We start from the raw sequence: 18213 nt of genomic DNA on the forward strand, positions 1-18213 counted from the left end.
TTCATTAAGTGAGTTTTGCCTCATTTTACAACCTTTCTTGCCATAGCTGTTGAGTGAATCACTGCAGTTGTTAAGTTAGTAACCTGGTTGTTAAGTGAACCTGGCTTCCCCACTGACTTTGCTTGTTAGAAGGTCACAAAAGGGAATCGTGACCCCTGGACACTGCAACCATCATAAATACAAATCAGTTGTCAATGGTCATAAGTGTGAAAAACTGTCATAAGTCCCTTTTTTCAGTGCTGCTGTAACTTCAAACAGTCATTAAGTGAACTGTTGTAAGTTGAGGACTACCTGTAGTGATGTTAGAAATTGGATATATTTTCAGTTGGGTTCTGTTGTTAAATTAATGGCACAATTTAGAGTATTATTTTACGGCTAGTATTAGTAGCAGATTTAGGTTATGGTTGATATTTTGTTCTGCTTTAAATTTTACAATAGAATTTGCTTTGAAGATAGGAAAAGATGGATTAGAGTTTTATTTTACTGAAGACTCTGATTAAAATTAATGTCAAGAGAAACATTATATTATGATTTTATGGACTGTGGTAATAATAAATTTATATTTCCATTGATATTTTTCCTAGAGTTTGCCTTATTCTATAATATATCTTAAGGTTACAGATTTGGAACAGGTTTCATTTCATAGGGAGTATTGTTAAAATTCATTACATAATTTAATTATTAGAACGTGGTTTTATGGTTAATGGTAGAATTGGATTTATATTATGTCTGATTTTTTTTTTTCAGTGGTAGGTTATACTTTGATCGATTGACATGGTGCACGCTGATCCACCAAGACTGCCAGATATCTGAGGACAGAAGAACAACCATAGCACAAGAGAAGAAAACATTTTGCAAAGCCAGAGCTGCAAATGCTGCAATAATGGTGCCCACACATGTCTGCCCGACATCTAGCAAAACATTTCGTGACCGTATAGGCCTTACCAGCCACATGCGGACACATCGTGGACAGCTCACAACCTGTTAGATGTCAAGGTCTTCTTTGAACACAATGGACAAACATCATCAAGTTATACTTTGCATTTAAGATATGATGGAATACAGGTTATATTTTTGTTTCATTGAATAATCTGGTTAAATTAATATGAATCTAAGAATTAGTGCATGTTTTTTGTTAATGATAGTCTTAACTTCCCTTTTTCAGTGCAAAGGTTCATCTATAACAAAAACTCAGTGATAACTAAGTTCTAAGATTTTTTCTAACACATATGCATACCACATCCTAACACCTATCCTAGTATTAATTTTGTTAACTCAAGTTGGATAACCCAAGTAAGCAATTAACAATGTATAAAAAAATACCCCCAAAATATTTAAAGCTAAAATACAAAGTAATCAGAAAAATGTTCTTTTCTTTGAGGTGACTGATGCCACATGTATGAAAATTAAAATTGTTAGTCATTTTTTAAAATGGAAGAAAGGGAGTATTAAATGTTTTCCCAGCCTGATTTGAGTAATGGCTAATTCATTTGTTTAGGTAACTAAAATACCAGTGTGGAAGTGATGTGGACCAGTTTCAGATTAGCAGTATTCTAAGATACGGTTATATGTTCATTGTTTTAATTCAATAGATACTGAGGTTCTTTTGTTGTTACTGATGGTGCAGGTAAAGATATAATAAGGTGATATACTTTAATATACTCTCGCCCCTCCTGTTCAACATTTATGTGAAGCCGCTGGGTGAGATCATCCGTGGTTTTGGGGTGAAGTTCCATCAGTACGCTGATGATACGCAGCTGTACATCTCCACCCCGGACCACCCCAATGATGCCCTTGACGTGATGTCCCGGTGCCTGGAGGCCGTGCGGATCTGGATGGGGAGAAACAAGCTCAGACTCAACCCCTCCAAGACCTAGTGGCTGTGGTTTCCGGCATCCTGTTATAGCCAGCTGGTTCCATTGCTGACTATTGGGGGTGAGATCTTGGCCCCCTCAGAGGGGGCTCGCAACTTGGGTGTCCTCTTGGATGCATGGCTGTCTCTAGAAGATCATGTGATGGCTGTGGCCAGGGAGGCTTTTTATCAGGTTCGCCTGATTCACCAGTTGCGTCCCTTTCTAGACCAGGACTCCTTGCGCACGGTCACTCATGCCCTCGTCATTTCCCATCTGGACTACTGTAATGCTCTCTACATGGGGCTCCCCTTGAAGAGTACTCAGAGGCTCCAACTGGTCCAGAATGCGGCCGGGCGGGTGATTATGGGAGCGATACGGCGCACCCATATAACGCCTCTCCTGTGCGAGCTGCACTGGCTCCCGGTGGTCTTCCGGGTACGATTCAAGGTGCTGGTTACCATCTTTAAATCACTCCATGGCTTAGGACCTGGGTACTTATGATATTGCCTTCTGCCACCAATAGCCTCCCACCGGCCAATACGTTCCCACAGAGAGGGACTCCTCAGGGTGCCGTCGGTCAAACAATGATGACTGGCGACCCACAGGGGGAGAGCCTTCTCTGTGGGGGCACCTGCCCTCTGGAATGAATTGCCCCCGGAGATACATATGATCCCTGACCTACGCACCTTTCGCCATGCCCTCAAGACATTATTGTTTCAACAAGCTGGTCTGGCTTAAACATGAATTTTAATGGCTGTTTTAGTTCTTTTTAAATAATATTGGGGCCAAATTATTTAATATGTTTTTAAACTGTTTTTAAATTTTATGGATATGTGTGTTTTATTGTTGGCTGTACTCCGTCCTGAATCCTCCGGGAGAAGGGCGGTATAAAAATTTAAATAATAAACAAACAAACAAACAAACAAACAAATAAATAAATAGAATATATTAAATAGATATATTAAGGTATAAATATGAGTGAAGAGTGAAAATCTTCCTTCATTACATGAACACAATGGCTTGAAAATGAGAATATTTGTATATCTTCATGGGCTGAAATACAAGGAAGAACAGCACACATTAACATGAACACAGGAACACTATAGATAATGGGAATTGGCAGTAAAGCACCAAACACATAATAATTAATAGCTGAAATAGAAGACTTATGTTTTTTTGGTATTAAATTGTAACCTATAATCTTTGTTGAAACCCTGACAAATACAACTGCATGCTGGAATGAATTCCAATTGCCCTTTGAAAATGGCCCTGTTAAGTATTGTAACCTTGAGATCAAAGATCAAATGTTGAGGCAGATTGAAATTTTCCCTGACTGCTATCTATATATTTCAATTCCAAAAATCAGATTATACTACACAGTGACTTTTTTGTTTGGCTGATGAAAATTCCCGAAGAACATAGCTGGCTAATGATACCTGATGCGATGTGAATAGGCTGATGATCAGAACATTTAGTATGGCTGATATTTTTAACTATAATACTAATATAGTTAGAACAGCTTAATGAACCAAGCTGATACTTATCTCTCTTCCATAGTCTAGAAGTGTTGATAGTGCTGGTAGTCATGTCAATTGCTTTTATGTTCTGTAAGGAAAGATGTTTCTTCTTTTTAGGGCACAGGTGGAAAACCTTTGAGTGAGTTTTAATTTTGGGGAGAATCGGGATATAATGTAAAGAATTGTTTCTATGTGTATGGAAAGGATGAAAATTTTTCTCTCCCCCCCAATTTTGGGGGAAAAGGGAACTCTTTTTCACCAGTAATATTTTACATGTATTTTATATTTTTATGTGTGGCTCATTTCAAAATGGCAGACAAAATTGCTATTTTTTGGCACTTGTGGACAGCAGTGCTTCACTCTCACACAACCCCCCTGAGCCTCAGGTTGCCAACTGATACTTGATCGGTTCAAAGTCATTGAAGAAGTTTAATAGCCTATTAAGGACTATCTGAAAATAACAAGGTACCATAATGAGCACCCAGCTTAGATGCAGAGATCAAGATAATTATGAAGGACAGAATGCTAAATGTCTGTTTAACCCCTTCAAATTAGCCAGGCTGAAAGAAAGCCAAACTTAGTTGCCTTATCTGGCACATATATTTGTATGATGAGCATTTCCAGAAGATGCTGGGAATAAAATTTCCACGTTGGAGGCACAGCTATATAAAGATAGACCTCTGTCTTTACTTTTTAAGAGAAGAAGAAGATAAATGTGTTCATTACTGGCAAAATTTCCTCTCCACAGCATTTCCCAGCATAGGGTATGTGTTGAGCTTCCATGCAATTAGAGTTCTTTTTTAAAGGAAACCATGGATTAATCCTTCACATATTTACTAGGGAGTAATCCTTACTGCATTTGTTGGTCTTATTTTAGACAAAATGTATGTAAGACCTCATTATAGAATTTCAATCCTCTTTCAGTTACCTGGTTCTCTTTAAACTTATTTGCAAACGTTTCTCACTTTTTTGTTGTCTTCATGAAATTTTAAGTAAAGTTAGATGGAATTCATGATGTATATAATTCTGAAATTCTTTCTTTTTATCATAAGCAAGGATGGCAATATTAATTTTAAATAAATACAGTTACATATTTTGTACAGAAAAAATGAGACATCACACCCGAATATCAATTACTTTCAAACGGTTTATTATCCGGAAGTCCAAATTTTAGAGAAATATCTATGCAAAATGTAAATGTGTAAAAATAAGTGTAGGAACACTTTCATGGTATTCTCTTAACTCTGGTTTTCAATTCAGTGTAGCTTAAATAACATTGGTGAAAAACTTTAAGAAAATATCATAATATAGAACAAAAATATATCATTATTCTTACATACCTTTTAACAGATTGTTTCTTAAAATGAAATCGGTAACAAAGATCCTATACTTAAGGATGGTTATTTTTTAAATTATTTGTAGAAGTCTTCAGTTCCATTTCAAGTCACAATAAATTATTAAAGTGAATAACATTAATAACTGTCTTTCCATCAACAATGGTTATACTTAGTGGTATTTCATATTTATTTTTGGTTTCAGTTAACAAACTTTAAATCAAGTTAGGCTTTACAATTCCTACTGTATAATAAGATTGTTAAGCACTGTTAAAGCAAACCCTTAAGATAAAGGATTATCTTCTCATAGTTAGGGTGAATGGTGATAATATCTTTCAAGCCATTTGTTTTATTTGTATCCCAAAGGGCTTACAGGAGCTAGTTGCTATGGTAACCCTCCATATGTACAGGCTGCCAAAACTGAGTGAGAAGTTAGAAGGAAAAAGGTGTACACTAATCCAGGTGTTCGTTTCACGGGATCAGCATCCATGGCTCAGTTGATGTGTTAGCCTGGCAGGTTGTTTCACCTGATTGTTATAACTCCTGCAGAAATTACTACTCTTTATAATAAGCTAATATTAAATGGAGAGTATTAAATTATTGCTGAAAGATCCAGGGATCAGGTTCTGTAATTTATCTTAAATCAAGAGAAAGAGATATAGATTTGGCAGACACTAGCTAAGTAAGTATTTCTATCCTTTTAAGAAACATTTTCTGTTACACATTTTATCTTTTACACTTATTTTACAAGTATGAGACTTTAAAAAGGACTAAATGTTGCTGGGCCCACCTTGCAGGAATTATCAATGTCTGAAGTAAAGGCAACTAAAAATTGTGGAAATGCCTTCCCCCGCATGCCTATTCTGTAAGAGGGGCATGAGGAAGGGGGGAAACGATGGTTGATTCATGCTCACCTTATTCCTAGAGTGTGCATGCATGGATGAACATTTGCATGGTTTAAGGGCAGGTGCTTTGCACACTTCTAAAAAATGCCTTTTAGAGTTCTGCATGCTTTGAAAGGTATTCAGATTTCTGGGCATACTGAAGATGAGGCTGATTTAACAGATCAATTCATTGAAGTTGATGTGAGTTTTGAAGCTGTCACAACTTTTTTTCCTCATTATTGGATCGATGCCTGAGGGGAAAAAAGCAGTTTCAATGAATAGCAGAGAAGTATTGCACTCCTATTTTCCAAAGCATATCTTCCAAATAATTTTGCAATATGCACAGTGCTAGTGGCTTTGTGAATAAGCCTATCATTCACTATTGTTTGATTAGTTGGATCTGTCCAGAGTGTTGAATCACGCAGCATACACGTTTAATGAATTATTATTATTGTTATAATTCCTCATTTACCTTGGCTAGTATCATTTCAGAGTACTGAAGACATTTTAAAAGATGGCTCTTTAATTCACTACACCTTTTTCTGGAGGCCCTGGAGTTGGAAAAAGACATGTTAGCCTTCACCTCCACCAGGGGATCATATTGATGTGCATGGGCACAACTATTTGCTGATGCTTCTTTGCGTATGAAAAACAATGTCCTCAGAGCACTGTTATTGTTAGCCAGATATTTTGTCATACAATCTGGAAGTGAATATGTTGTAATCAGCAGAATCCAATATTTTTATTTTGGCATGCGCACAGCATAAACTAAAAACATTGTGGAATTAACAATCATAACATAAAGTATGTGTACAACTTGTGCAGAAAGTGACTATATAGTGTCAAGATGTAAGATAAAAGCTACAGGATTGCATAAATGTAAAACTTGTGAAAAGCTATTGGATAACTTAAATTAAAACCTGAGTTAACATTTGAGTGACTATAAGATAAATATACTGTTCTTTCTAAAAAGTTATAATAAAAAATAAATTAAAAAGTAAGCATTGCTATATAACTGAACACTGGATATTAGAGACAACAATCTAACATCAGGGATGTGTCATGGCTGATTAACTTAGTGGTCATTACCACTGACCATTCAGTGGTTACAGAATGCAAAGTCTGCATTCTGCTGTAGAGAACTTTGCAGTGTTATGTCTTATGAGGGTGTGGTTAAGTAGTAGGGAAATGTAGAATAAGTCTGTCCTGCCTGACGGCCTAGTGGATAGAAGATGAAAAGGAAGCAGGAGAAGAGGAACATACTTGACAGGTTTGACTTGCTATGACATTTCAGGGCATAGATGTTCAGTAAGGAAATCTTCCTGCATTGTAAGGCAGGGGAAGGAAAGGAAGGGTAGCGAAAATAAGGGCTCTTTAGAAGCTTCTAGCTGTGTAAGCAATGCAGTTGGTGTAATTATGTATGTTAGCTTTTTAATATTTATTTATTTATTTATTTATTTATTTATTTATTTATTTATTTATTTATTTATTTTTCAATTTATATACCGCCCTTCTCCCTGAGGACTCAGGGCGGTGCACAGCCAGAATTAAAAACATGAAATACAAATATTAAAAACAATTAATATATATATAAATTTGGCCCAAAAATTTAAAAAACCACAAACCAATTAAACATTTAAAAAATTTAAAAAATTTCTTCCTAAGCCAGCCCGGCTTGCTGGAAAAAGTGGGTTTTAAGGGCATGGCGGAAGGCACTGAGGTCTTAGATTCTCCTTATCTCTGGGGGCAACTGATTCCAGAGGGTAGGTGCCCCCACAGAGAAGGCTCTCCCCCTGGGGGTCACCAGCCTACATTGTTTGGCTGATGGCACCCTGAGGAGGCCCTCTCTGTGGAAGCGCACGGGTCGCTGGGAGGTCGTCGGTAGCAGCAGGCGGTCTCGAAGATAGCTAGGCCCTATGCCATGGAGCGCTTTAAAGGTGATAACTAACACCTTGAAGCGCACCCGGAAGACCACCGGGAGCCAGTGCAGCTCGCGCAGGAGCGGTGTTACATGGGAGCGCCATGCTGCTCCCATCACTACCCACGCTGCTGCGTTCTGGATCAGCTGGAGCCTCCGGGTGCCCCTCAAGGGGAGCCCCATGTAGAGAGCATTGCAGTAGTCGAGGCGAGAGGTGACGAGGGCGTGAGTGACTGTGCACAGGGAATCCCGATCAAGAAAGGGCCGCAACTAGCGAATCAGGCGAACCTGATAAAAGGTCCCCCTGGCTACAGCTGTCAGATGTTCCTCCAAGGACAGCTGCGAATCCAGGAGGACTCCCAGATTGCGAGCCCTCTCTGCGGGGGCCAAAGACTCGCCCCCAATAGTCAGCAATGGAGTTAACTGACTATATCGGGATGCCGGGAGCCACAGCCATTCAGTCTTGGAAGGGTTGAGCTTGAGCCTGTTCCTCCCCATCCAGATCTGCACAGCCTCCAGGCACTGAGACATCACTTCAAGGGCATCGTTGGGGTGGCCTGGGGTGGAGATGTACAGCTGGGTGTCATCAGCGTACTGATGGTATCTCACCCCGAAGCCATGGATGATCTCGCCCAGCGGCTTCACATAAATGTTGAACAGAAGGGGCGAGAGGACCAATCCCTGCGGCACTCCACAGACAAGAGGCCTCGAGGTCAACCTCTGCCCCCCTGCCAACACAAACTGCGACCGGTCGGAGAGAAAGGAGGAGAACCACTGCAATATGGTGCCTCCCACCCTCAACTCTTCCAGCCGGTGCAGCATAATACCATGGTCGATGGTATCAAAAGCCGCTAAGAGATCTAACAGGACCAGAAAAGAGGAGCAACCCTTGTCCCGAGCCCTCCAGAGATCATCAACCAACGCGACCAATGCCGTTTCCGTGCTGTGCCCAAACCTGAAACCCGACTGGAATGGATCTAGATAAGATGTTTCCTCCAGGAATTGTGGAAACTGTCACGCGACCACACTCTCAACAACCTTCGCCATAAAGCGAAGGTTGGAGACAGGACGATAGTTGGCTATGGGGAGTTTTGGAGACTTGCTTAAGTCAGTTTGATACTCTGGGTACATTAAATATGGTTGAAAGAATTTATTAGTCTGCTCATAATCCAGGGAGAGGAAAGAGCTGGGAAGCCCAAATGATGATAATTTAGCCATTCATTTCAATCTCTTTCAAGAATGAATTTAATAAATACGATAGAAGAAAAAGTATGTTTTACACGTCTCTGATATATTCCCATTCTGCAAATAGTGTACTAAAGATGTTTACACCTTTGTTATACAGATTGTTAATTGGTCTTTTAATTCTGGTTGTGATCCAATTCTATTAAAACTAGTTGGCCCGAAAGCTCCATTTCTTAATTAAAACCTGCCTTAGATCTTTAAGTGGCTGCTTCAGTAGATAATGTTCCAGATCTGGCTTCATCTCTTAAATGTTGTAGCCAAAGAACTATCTCATTTGGATTTAGCTGTTTCCCTGTTGATTTAAGGTGGGTAGAGTAATAGCAGAAAAAATAGACATATAGATTAATCCTACATACTATTACAGTATGTGCTTTTTTAAAAAAAAGTGCCAATTCACTAATAGCAGAGTTCAAGTTTAATGAGCAGAAATAAAGAATTAGGGTACAAAAACTTTAAATTGAATAAGTAAAGCTCCTATCATCCTTTATGAGTTACTTCATCAAGGTAAGATCTTTCTAAGTTGTTTGAGCCTTCTTTTCCCAAAATGCAAACTGCCCTTTTTCTAGATAAGCCTAGTGCTGAAGTCTCCATCTGCTTCTCATTAGTAATGTTTTGAAATATTTCCTTTACTTTTTCACCCTTGGTGAATTATCTTACAGCCGTTCTATCATTTTATCACTAAAAAGTAAGAAAGATGGCCTATTTCTTACAGATAGATTGTGGGGCTTGATGCAAATACCAGTTTTACAGGAAACAGCTAATAAATGATTGGGATATAGACTACTTTATCACATCATGCTAACCAGATGTTAGCACAGCTTACTCCAAGGAAACATGAGATTCTCAAGCTGCATTTGCCAGCCCTCACTGTTACCATGTTACAGAAATCATAAAGCAATATAGACTTGGACATTTGAGCTATGTAAATATTTATCTACTTATTTAATTAAGAGATATATATATATATATGCCTAATATTCTGTATATTTTGTATTCTGGGCAGTGTATGAAGATTAAAAGAACAGCTACAACAAATGACCCTGATACCCGAGGTTAAGGCAATAAAGCACAATCACAAAAAGACCACATCAATTGACAAGTTTGCCTAACTGTCTGGCCCAAATGCCTGGGGGAACAGCCAGGTCTCCAAAATCTTGAGAAAGATTAACAAGGTCAGGACCTTCCAGATTTCCAGAGGTGAGAATCTTCCTGTTTGAAATCTTTCCTAGTTTTACCTTTGCAAACTCATAGTCTCATTGTTATTTTGGGACTGCAATTCTCGGTAACTAAATAAAAGAAGCAGATTTGGAAAGTATTTGGCTCAGGTAGATTATGCTTATAGCTAATATCCAGATGATTTCTAGAAAAATAAATACAATGCAATAGTTAGATCATTCACAGTGCTTTATTTCACAAGTAAATCTTTTTTCCCATAGCAATAATTGTAAACTTATCTGGGTGGGTGTGAGGGGGGGCAGGGTGGTGGTAGAGGGAAGGATACAGGGAGGAAGAGAAATAATCACTAGAAAAAAACACACATTAAAGATAAAATTCCTGATCCTTTCCTTCTCAGAGTTCAGCCTCACTGCTGCAATGTTTTATTTTTAAAAAAGTGCTCAGAAATTATAACGTTGTGATGTTCTGTGCTTCAAGTTTGAAAGAAGGCAGAAGGTACTTGATGATAGGATCAAAAGAATACTTTTGCCTTAGAGCAATCAAAACTATCAGAATCTTTAAAAATGTGGTGCCAGGATGATAGTTGAGCCCACCTTTTAGGAAATGGAGTATCTGATGTTGATATGTTGGTTTATGGAATTGGGTTTGTTGACATTATACATTTTTATTGTAATGGGGGCATATTATGTACTCCCACCCCCACACTACTTGCAATTACATGCATTGGATGGCTATAAAAATCATTCTAAATAAATGCATACATAATATATATATATATTTAAAAAGGATAGTAAAGGGCAAGTAATCCATTCCTTGAAAGTCTATCCAAAGTATGACTGTATACTGGAATGGTCATACATGGATCTATTCTTGGCATGCAGGACAGTAACAGTATAATAGAGTCTAGGACTTTCCCCAAACTCCTATTTGAGTTTACTGAATTTAGTGGAGAAATTGCATTGGGACACAGTAAAAAGAAGGGAGAGCCTCAAATAAATGTTCTGCTGCAGAGATTTCTGGATCTTTAGAAAGCCTGTGGCCATGTTGGTCAAATCGGCAAGTTTCCAGTTTTCTTTCTTGTAGAAAAATGGGTTGCCTTTCTCTGCTATCTGCAATTAAATCAACAGTCTTTTTTGTGGTCCTTTCATAGATTACCCAGTAGCCTATCTAATAAAGGAGTCTGGGGATCTATCAGATCCTATCAAAAATTATGGCCTCCTGCTAAAAGCCATGAAAAACTATTTCCTCTGCATTTTCTATTCCTCTGTTCACATCTTTTGGCATAAATTTCTAATAATATTTTTTACATGTGTACAGAATGCTTTCCCATTTATTTTGCCATTCAGTTATAAAACATGTAAGTCTTACTTTATCCATATTGTATACTATGCCAATGTCCCCACTTCCTGTGTTCATCTCATAAGAATACTATATTCATTTCATAAGAAATGTATTCTTGAATGACATTGGAAGCTGACCAGCTTGTACATTCTTATTTGTCCAGCTCTTAAAACAGTACCACCTTAAGATATATTGGGTTTAGAATTCTTAGCCAACATGTAATCCCCATATATTCAAAAGCTGCTGGCTTGGAGAAGGCTGCCTTAAAGATAAAAAACATAAAAACCTGAAAATGCTGCCTGAATGCTATTTAGTAAAATCCACTTGCACAACATCATGGCTGCATGCAAAGGAAAGCATCCTTAAGTACAGAAGTTCAGTTGGATTGTAAATAGGTCAGGAACTGCTTTGGCAGTCACTGCCAGTAGGTGGCCAGTTGAAGAGTTGGTCTCTTCTTTTCCTTTGCCGTCTTCTCTAATTGACATGAAGCATCACCGATTTGCTGGGAGATGTTGGTTGCCCTGTGCTCTCTTCTTCAGCAGCAGTCTCTTGTGTGATGTGATGTTTGCTTCTGCCTCCATCTGATTTACTCTGTAGCTGTCTTGCTGTCAGTTGTTATATGAACTTTGCTGGGTTGCAGGGCAGAAGTCATTAAAATTCAGAGATACCTCATTAATTTGTGCTGCCTGAATTCAATGGCCTGAATGAATTTGTATTAGAAGCAAATCTCCCCAGCCACTCAAAATATTGCAAAAAATATGTTGATTTAGGAAAGCTAACTAGAATTAAGCAGAAGTTTACTGCTGTCAGACTTAGCAACATTTTCTATAGCAACCTACCTGACACCTATGGAGTTTCATTTGCATAAATCATTTTTTCGCATTTTTCAGCCTCCTAGTATAACTCGGTATTTAACATTACTAGCAAAACTCTGCTAATAATAGCAATAGAGACATTTCTGGGTAATGAAAAGGCATCCCAGAAAGCAAAATAATTCAAATTGTTTTCAGAACTCTCTGAAACCTGTCTAACTTGTGCATCTTCATTACGTAAAGAAAAATGATAGGAAATAAGAGGTCATTGAAAGCGCCTCATTTATATGATAATTACAAATAAGCAGGGGCTAACAGTTCAGGATACAAATCATTTGCTCTTACAGGATCTGTATGTTTGCTAACAGAAAGTATGTGATTATCTCTTGATAATTAGTTTCCAAGTGACAAAAAGAATGTTGTGCAAAGGAAATCCAGTTATTGAACTATATATGGTCTAGACTCTCTATTTCTTTATGAAATAGCAGTTCAGGTTCTAGCCTTAATTAATGCATGCCTTAATTGTAAAGGAAATATTACAAATAGAAAGAAAGGGAGAAAAATGCAGCATTAAAGAAGAATATAAACCACTTTTGTGAAAAGATGTGCTGTTTTTTCCAAATCAAGAAGATGGAGAAATAAGAGGGCAAAAGCCATGCTCTGAAATAATGGAACAATACTCACAGGCAAATAGAAAGTTGACTAAAATAGAAAGTGAATAGCTGAAAAGGAAAAGAATAGTCATATAGAATGGACAGGAAAGGACAGCAGAAAAGTGAAAAATAATGAGAGATTCTATTGTAAGAGAAGCCTATTATTAATCCAGGCAATGATTGAGCTCAAACTAATGAAACTCTGTCCCACCTGTTGTTTTTAATCTTTCAGATGTCCAACCATCATCCATCTTTTAGTAGATTGGGCAAAATGGCATTATCATTTGAAATAGAATGCAAAACTGTAAAATCAGAAACAATCATTACTCTATTTCATGATTGCACAGGAATTTGTCTTTTAGGCTTTGGCTTCCAGAAAATGTGTCACAGGAGTATTTCTAAAAAAAAAAAAAAAAAAAAGAAAAAGATGCATTGCTAGAAAGGTAAAAGATGCTATAAAACAGAGCAATCTCAATTGAGAAGATATTAGCAATGTCAAGAAAGAAGGTGGTTTTTAATGTATTTTAAAAGCCTCAGGGAAAAAGTAGATATTGTGACAAGTCTGCACTTAGTTTCTACAGGCTAGGTGATATGTTATCAGAAAGAATGTCTCCATAATAGAAAATTAAGACTGACAAATCTGAAAGCTTTCACTATGTGGAGTATTTATATAGAGATAAAAATGCTGTACAATGTGATAGTTTATATAAGAGCTATAAGAGGAAAGTGGAGTTGGATGATAATCCTTGTTTGGCAATATTTATTCCTGAGGGTGTGTATTTATGTCTGAATTTAACAATGTACAAAATACAGCACATGTGTTTTATCATTTGGTTGCTTACCTTGATGTAGTCAAAAGGGTATATGTACCCAACTTGCCAAAAAGTACAGCTATGTAGGAAGTTAGCACCCACCCCTCTCCTAGAAGAATGAAATATTCTAGGAAATATTAAAAAGGCAGAATATTATACCTCCCTGGATGAGAAAAGGAGAAACATGGTCTTGGAAAGCAGCACCCACCTTTGTTAATAGCCCCAGTAAGACTGGGCCATCCTATCTACAAGACAAAAGACCTTCAGCTCCAGGGTGATAGGATTAACCCTCACTCAAGATCCAAACCAGGACAAAGCCATTAAGCCATAATAGGAATTGCCCAACACCCTTTCAGAATACAGCCCTCTTCATTACATCATCACCAGGGATGGGTTCTACTTACCTTTACTGCCAGTTTGCAATGGGGCCATGTGCACGCTTTTCTGTGCATGCACAGAAGCATTCTGATGATGTCGGGCTCGGTGGGCGGAGCATCCCTCCGGTTTTACTACTGGTTCTATAGAACCGGTCCGAACCGGGGGCAACCCAACACTGATCATCACCCAGCAAGATTCAACCAAGCCTGGGACACAGACAGCCTACAAGGTTAGCTGGAACCCCCCCCCCATAGCCCCCTGGGATTCTCACAACCAATAGGATACATTTCTTGCAAGGCCCAAGAGAGGGTATAAATATATCTCACTCTCCACTCCATGTAGTGGAGAATCACATGTAGTTGGTGGTTCTGCTTCACCATTAAACAATCCTTCCAAGCAGCCTCCATGTTTCCAGTGTCTTTCTTCCCAATTGGAACTGAACCCAGATGGACATTTCTTCCAACAGCTATGAGCAAAAACTTTCAAGTGTAATTTAAATCTCAGTTATTTTTAAAAGTGTTATACTGTGTAATTGGTTTTTTTAAAATTGTACTTTAAAATTTATTGTACTTTATCATACTGTGACCATTTCATCCCTGAAATTGTTTGTCTTAGGCATTCTGTTCCTTGCTCCTTTTCTCTTCTGTACCCTGAGTTCTATTAATTGTTCTAACTAATTCTGAATTAGGAGCATGCAAACATAAAGTCTTGTTATTGAATTTAGCTGTTTCATTTTATTTGTCTTTATTTTATAGCTCTGTATTACCAAGAAAGATATACATGTTACACGTTATATACGTTATGTTTACACCAATCTTATTGTAATCAACTGTATGATTATATCAATTTTTTTACAGTTTTTTATATATACACATACTAGATTTCTAGATAGCCAATAACAATGAATGTAGAAATGTAATTGATAAGATCTTTTGGAAAACAATCTACAAATACAGCACAGGAGTTTTGGGGTGTTCTTTAAAAATATTTAAAAAGTACAATTGTCTACCATTCCAGTGAGTTAAAAAAAATGATAAAGTTCAGCATAGCAAACTATTGATGAGGCTTAGAGGGCTTTCAATGAAGAAAAGAACTGGAGATGTACATGACATGCAAAATAGGTGTAATCATAAAGATGATAATCCAACAAGTAGCAAATACCTGCCAAAAGAATATTAGAAAGTCTAAAGTGCAAAGAAACAGGCTGGCAAGAGAAATGTCAAGCAACAAAAAGATTTTGGTTTTGGTTTTATATTGATAGAAAAAGGAAGGAAAAGGAGTGGGCTTGTTACAGGAGAGAACAGTAGTAACAGATGATAAGCGCAGAGCTCATCAACTCCTACTGTCCTTTGAGCTTTTCAAAGTTCTATGATTTGGTACAAAAAGTCAAAGGTATATGTATAAAAAGTATCTGTGTATGTATGCTTTTGAGTCAGTTGACTCCTGGCAACTGCCTGGATAAATCCTTGCAGTTTTCTTGGCAAGACTTCAGAACTGGTTTGCTATTGCCCACCTCCTAGGGCTGAGAGGGAGCTATTGACCCAATGATACCCAGCTGGCTTCATATGTAAAGCAGGACTAGAACTCACAGGCTTCTGGTTTTTAGCCTACTGCCTTAACCACTACAGCCTGAAAAGAAATAAATTTAACTGGACATGATTTGCTAAATGTAAGAAATGTTTAATACTGGATCAGTTTGTCTCAGGAGGTGATGGACTCTTTTTCATGATGGCCATCTGCTGGGTGTTACACGGTAGTAATAGATTCCTACCCTGAACAGGATGTCAAACTAGTTGAACTCTGAGTTATCTTCAAACTGTTACCTTAGATGACCCTCTGTGGACCTTTCCAAAATCCAAAACTTTGAGGAAAATCTTGCTCCTTTAGACATGTTATTGATATTTTCCTCTGCATTGTGATACATCTTTCTTAATTCAAGATATTAATGTGGCTGTAGTTCTTTCATGTCAAAGAAATGTCCTCCATAGTTTATATTTATTACATTGGTATTCACCCTCTTATGTCAGGAAAACAATACAACATATACGGGGTAAGTTAAGACTGATGGGTGGCCCAATGTGTCATGTGGTGAACTTTATGGCTAACTGGGGATTTAAATCTGAATTTCTTCAGTCCTACTCTAATTGCTGCATTGTATCAATTAATTTCTCCCTCCGCTAATGACAACACCTCCAGTGGCCCCTTTGGACTGATCCTATATTGGATTGCAACATAATGCCTATGGGTGCCTCTCTTATAGAAATTACTTTCCCAAATTCCCAAAATCATCATATGTGAGCTTTCATTGTTTTTGTATGATGGATTCCAGGGTCAATATGCTTAGTATAATGTGAGATTTGGCAATCTTGTGATATTTTTTGTTTTGAAATGTACAGTAGTGGCCAAATTTGGGGAAACATTTTGGGAAAAGTGTATTTTTGAGGTTTGATAAGGCTGATAACACCACTTTTTTTGGGAGTTTCAAGATATTCCACTGCTGGAATGGCCAGGGAATAGCTCAGACCTTAACCCAATTGAAAATCTATGGAGCTGACTAAAGAAACTTGTTAGTAAGAAGCGACCCAACAATAAAACCCAATTAATTGAAGCAATCATTCAATCTTGGTTTCAAATTATAACAGCTGCAGAACTAAAAGACTTGGTTCCATGGGAAGACCCAGTTTGTGGGGGCAATAAGCTGACTTTGTATAAATATACAAAAGTATGAAGGCTATTGCTTAACGCATTGTAAGCTGCCCTGAGTCTCCGGAGAAGGGCGGCATATAAATCAAATTAAAAAAAAAAAAGACATTGTAAGGCCGTAATTCATGCTAAAGGTTACCTAAGTATTAACTGACTTGATAATTTTTGTATATCTCATTTTTTTCTACATGTTTCACTTTTCTTCTTTATAGTGTAACTGCTATTCTAATAATAAATCCTTCATAAAAGTTATTGCATTAGGTTCTTGATTAAATTATCTTTCCATTGATATATAATTTTATGGTACTACTCCCAAAAAAAGTGGTGTTACTAGCTAGTTTTAGAAAATACACTTTTCCCAAAAGGTTTCCACAATTTTGGCCACTACTGTAATATTAAAGTTCCATCCCCTAAGAAAGTTGGTGGTCCTTGTCTTAAGAACTGCTTTGCTAGGAGTCAAGTTCCTTTCTTTCGACTGAGTTTCCATTAAAGGAGGACTCTATATTAGTTCTTTTAGTTTTGAGAATTCAATTTATCTATTTCTAGTTCAGGGTTAATTGATTTGTGGCCATTTTGAAGTTTCAAATGTCAAGGTGACTTTCAAGCTATCAGAGGAAATATATAATTTGGAAATCCAAAAAATGTATGTCGGGAAATAAATCCCCGATAAACATTTTATTTCCTCACTTGCTAAAAAGTGGCCTTGTTGAAATGACTTTGAAAAAAGAATGTGTTTGATGCTCTTAATAGAGTGAAGTTTCAGAAATGTAGTACTTTTCAAAAAAACATTCAATAGCTCCATGAGCATGAAAAACTCTAAGCTTCTTTAAGGCAATCTTTTTCTTTGTTGCTATGATTATGATAGCCTTCTTGTTCATCATGTGTGCTTGATCTTCAAACTTCCATCCTTCAGCTCTTTAACTAAGTGTTCCATCTTATGTGTCAAAATTAGAGTACCTTGATAAAGATGAATGCACCAGAAAAGCCACTACAGCTGCCACAATAAGAATAGCTAATGCAAAGGAAAATGACAGAAGTGATTTCATTCCTATCTGTTCAAAAGTGAATATAAACAACACAAGTATTTGGATAGTACAAAGATAACACAAGAATGCTCATAGTGCATTCACTCAAGCCAAGCCCAATTCCCATGCAAAAATCAAGGAGACCCATGATAGCATAAGGTTGCTATGTAGGATTGCTTTCAAGGTGCTGCTCATGGATTGGAACTACTGTTAATTAACTGAAATTCCAAACCAAGTAGAGAAGCAGTTTAGTGAAAAAGCACCAGTTTTCTGGTTTGATTTCAGGTTACTGGTTCCCAGAGGAAAAGGCTGAGAAATGAAATATAAACTAACTGTAGCTAATTAAACAGTATGACATACAAGTGATATGACTAGCATATACACTAGTAACATTAGTGTGGCCATTTTGTGGGTACCTGTCTGTCACTCTGATACTGTAAGTTGCCAGTCAGGTATTCAGGTGTTTCATCTCATCTAGATGCTAATGTCTATGGTCATAAGATACCCATTCATGTTTGCCCTAAGTTCTCTCTCTTCCACCCCCATTAAACCAGTATTTAAG

This window comes from Pituophis catenifer, unplaced genomic scaffold, assembly GCF_029215685.1.
Source record: "Pituophis catenifer annectens isolate HBS135680 unplaced genomic scaffold, rPitCat1.0.hap2 SCAF_7, whole genome shotgun sequence".
Classification (NCBI taxonomy): Eukaryota; Metazoa; Chordata; class Lepidosauria; order Squamata; family Colubridae; genus Pituophis; species Pituophis catenifer.